This window comes from Chiloscyllium punctatum, chromosome 36 (genome assembly GCF_047496795.1).
Source record: "Chiloscyllium punctatum isolate Juve2018m chromosome 36, sChiPun1.3, whole genome shotgun sequence".
NCBI lineage: Eukaryota > Metazoa > Chordata > Chondrichthyes > Orectolobiformes > Hemiscylliidae > Chiloscyllium > Chiloscyllium punctatum.
In genome coordinates, this window is record NC_092774.1 from 36,797,867 (window position 1) to 36,802,114 (window position 4,248).

The 4,248-nt window shown below is 43.5% G+C and overlaps 1 non-coding gene across 1 annotated transcript; it reads right to left on the minus strand.

Moving 5' to 3' along the window:
* Positions 1-413: 413 nt before the first annotated feature.
* Positions 414-487, minus strand: trnan-guu (transfer RNA asparagine (anticodon GUU)). The gene has a single exon. It is a non-coding gene; the product is annotated as a tRNA-Asn (tRNA).
* Positions 488-4,248: the final 3,761 nt, after the last annotated feature.

Consider the following 4,248-nt stretch of genomic DNA (forward strand, 5'->3'; position numbering starts at 1 on the left):
ATTCAATCACTTCACAGGTTTCCAAAGGGTTAAATATCTGCAAATGGCGAGTCTGGGTGTTTCATCCCGAAAGATGAAATGGACGTTCAGTTAAAAACAAAAACAGAAATTGCAGGAGCAACTCAGCAGGCCAGGCAGCATCTTTGGAAGGAGAATCAGAGACAACATTTCAGAACTCGTTTTTTTCCTCATCCAAGTACATCCAAACCTGCTGAGTTTCTCCAGCAGTTTCGCTTTCTGTCTCGGATTCTCAGCATCCGCAGTCCTTTACGTTAGAAATTAAATCAATTCAGAAACGCCTTTTTACTGCCTCAGTGGATAAGATTTCCGTTTGGGAAACATTTTCCTGAAACCATTAAAAACGTGCATTTTCGCAGCCAAGAAAGCGGTAGGAGCGAGAACAAGAAACACTGCGTCTCTGGGTGGTTTCGAACCACCAACCTTTCAGTTAACAGCCGAACGCGCTGACCAATTGCGCCACAGAGACCACCCCAGCAACCACCTGCACAATGTCTTTGAGGAACCTACTAATCAATTCATAATTCAACCCGCCCCGCCCAAAATTACCATTCTCCTCTATCAGTTTTACTTTTCCATAATAAAGCCTTGGACATTCATTATGGAGACATGGGGACAGCCTGATCCCACCATCTGCAGGCACATCCATGTCACGAGGAACGAGCTGTCCTACACCGGGGCCATCGCCCTCCGATCCTTTCAGTGTTTTGCCTCTTCCCAAATTTTCTCATTGGCCCCGAGCCGAGAATGGGTTTGAATTCCTGATGTACAGAGAATTCTTTCAATGTCTCGGGTCAGTTCATGTCCCGAGAATATCAGAGTCAATCAGCCTCTTAAACAAGGGGACAGTGTCTGGACTGTCTCTGCTCAGTCCGTCAGTTCATCCTTCATTCTCCTCTAATTCCACTTCCCAAAGAGTTTCTAAAGATTCACAAAGCTGGAGACTGGGATTTGTGTTTTACTTCCTGAACATTTTTGCACCTGCTAACTGACAATATTTTGCTAAGACCTCTTCCCCATTGTAACATTTGCATCATGTCCAGGGATGAGCAATTTCGATTTTGTGGAGACATTCCCAAGTTTGGGAATGTTCTCTTTGGAGCAAACAAGGTGAACTGGAGATTTCCAGGGCCTGTTGGCAATGATGGGAGAAGACGTGGTGTGAATGGGCAGGTTAATGATCAGAAGAATCTATTGCCACTGACTAGGGTCAGTTACCAGAGGACAGGGATTGAAGTTCTTTAATGGAAAGCAGCATTTGTGTCGAACAAACACAGAGAATACTGCAGAAAGCCAACGGGTCGAGCAGCATCTGTGGAAAGGGAAACAGAGCCGACGTTTTGGGTGTGCTACGGTTTTTGTTCAGAACTCAGTCTTTTGCCTCTTCCCGAAGTTGGTCCAGGTCTGTGTCTCAATTGACAAACACATGGCAAGTGCAGTACCGCAATGTGAAATTATACCCTTTGCTGTTTTTTTTAAACAGGCAGTGCATTGATTAAATGGTGACGCATTGAAATGTGGAGAAAGTGATGACTAGAGGTGAAAGTCGAAAAATGTGGCACTGGAAAAGCACGGAGATGTGTCACTGGTCAGGTAGCATCTGAGGAGAAGGACAGGGAACGTTTCGGGCACAAGCCCTTCATCAGGAATGATGTATGGTTGTACTAAGGGGTCTCAGAGTACCTCCACACCAGTCAATGCCAGTTGTCGGGCAGATGCATCAGGCAATGAGCAAGGCAAGTGATATATTACGAAGAGGAATTGAGTTCAGAAGTGGGGTCATTGAACATATTCAAGGCTAAGTTCATCTGAGTTTTGAACAACACAGAAGTGGATGCTTATGGGGGGAGGTTCGAAAATGGTTTTATGACCAGTACAAGTCAGTCACAGAGTCAGACAGCACTGAACAGACCCTTCATCCAACTAGTCCATGCTGAGTATGTTCTCAAACTAAACTCGTCGCACCTACCAGTGTTTGGCCCATAAACCTTCCAACCTTTCGTATTCATGTACTTATCCAAATGTCTTTTAAACGTCGTAACTGTACGTGTATAAAATCATGAGAGGCATAGATGGGATTAATAGACAAAGTCTTTTCCTTGGGTGGGGGAGTACAGAACGAGAGGGCATGGGTTTCGTGTTAGAGGGGAAAGATACAAAAGAGATCTAAGGGGCAACTTTTTCACGCAGAGGATGGTACGTTTATTGAATGATCTGCCAGAGGAAGTGGTGAAGGCGAGTACGATTGCAACATTTAAAAGACATTTGGGTAGGTGTATGAAAAGTAAGGGTTTGGAGGAATATGGGGCAGTGTGCTGTCAGGTAGGACAAGATTGGGTTGGGATAGTTGGTCGGCATGGACAAGTTGGACCAAACAGTCTGTTTTTGTGCTGTACATCTCTATCTCAATGTTTAACATACTCAGTGACCTGGCCTCCACAGTTTTCTGTGACAATGAATTCCATAGATTCACCACTCTCTGGCTAAAGGAATTTCTCCTAATCTCCATTCTCCCTTTATGCTGAGGCTATGCCCATGGGTATTAGTCTCTCCTCCCAATGAAAACACCTTCCCAATGTCCACTCTGTCCAGGCCGTTCATTGTTCTGTACGTTTCAGTTAGATCCCCCTTGAATGTGGACCTGTTAATCAGCATGAACCAAACCCTTCAGGGTGAGGACATCCGTGATTAGATTCAACAAAGTGAGAATGGAGGGTGAGAGTGTGGGATGGAGATTTTCAGCTTTTAATGAATAAGGTAGGAAAGAAAGTTTAATATAAATTATAATTGATCAGATGAGTCGATGGGCCAAGGAGTAGTGGATTGAGTTTAATTTAGACAAATATGAGCTGTTGCATTTTGATGAGGCAACTCAGGGCAGGACCTATGAGGTTAATGGTAAATTAATGGAATTCTGTGTTCAAGGAAGCAGTAGAGGCAGCTTCAGTAAGACACTGTTGGATGGGTTTTTTGCGTGGTAAGGGAATTAAAGGAAGTTGGGATAATGCAATTAGGAGGAGCTGAGACGATTGATCGATCCACCATGATTTTAATGAATGGCGGAGCAGGGTCGATCGGCCAAATGGCCTACTCCTTCTATTACTTTGAAACCATAACCCTGCGTTTCCCATGGCTAATCCACCTAACCTGTACATCCCTGGACACTGGGCAATTTATAATCGCCAATCCAAATCAAGGCCAGTGAGCAATGTAGTGATGTGGAAACCAAACACCAGAGAATGATAGAAAGGGACAAGGAGAATAAATGTACTAGAAAGCAAAACTGGATTCTAACCATCACAAAAAATAAAACTAAAAGCTCAGTATATGAATGTGTGCTGCATTGTAACAAAAGCGAATTAATTGACTGCACACATTGAAGAGAATAATTATGATCTGAGACTCCATACAGAGCTATGGCTTCAGAATGACAAGGGTTGGATCTGGAATATCGAGGGAATACGTGGCATTCAAGTCGAGTGAGAAGCTCAGTAACGGTAGAGGGTGGGCACTGCTAATCAAAGCACTGATAGCATGGTAGTCTGGTGTCAGCTCGGATTTCAAGTCCTGATTTCTCTGTCCTCTGATCTCCCTGTTCCCACAGATTTAAATGTTGTCTGTTCTCAGCTCTGCTCGATTTCTGTTGAAGCTTTGACCCCCTTTTACACCTTCTGGAGCAATAAAATATTCTGAGCCTCCTGGAAATAACACCTTATCTATACCCCTCCTGATTTTAAAAATCTCTAAACTTACCTGTCAACTTCCTCGGCTCCATTGGAAAAAAGTCCCAGCTTCTTCTTAATTCAAACCCTCCATTCCCAGCAACACGCTGGTAAAGTCAGGAATAGGGAATTGCATCAAATCACATAAATGTACCGTCTGAAACAATCTAGCTGTGTTCTGGCCTGAGATATTGAGAGTCCTTGGTGAAAGTAATTACGAATGCAATAATTTTTGTCACAGATTTGAACAATCATTTTGCAACAAAGGGGTCTACTTTGATAAGGAGGAAGTGGTCATTTCTAGGGTAAGTGAACAGTTTGTAGATCAGGGAGATGAAGTTCCAGACACTTGGGAAGGGCAAGGAATGAATTTGATAAATTAGACAAAGAACTGTGGATGCTGGAAATCTGAAACAAAAACTGAGAACACTGCAAAAATTCAGCAGGACTGGAAGCATCTGTGGAGAGAAAGCAGAGTTAAAGTTTCGAGTCCAACAACTCCTCTTCA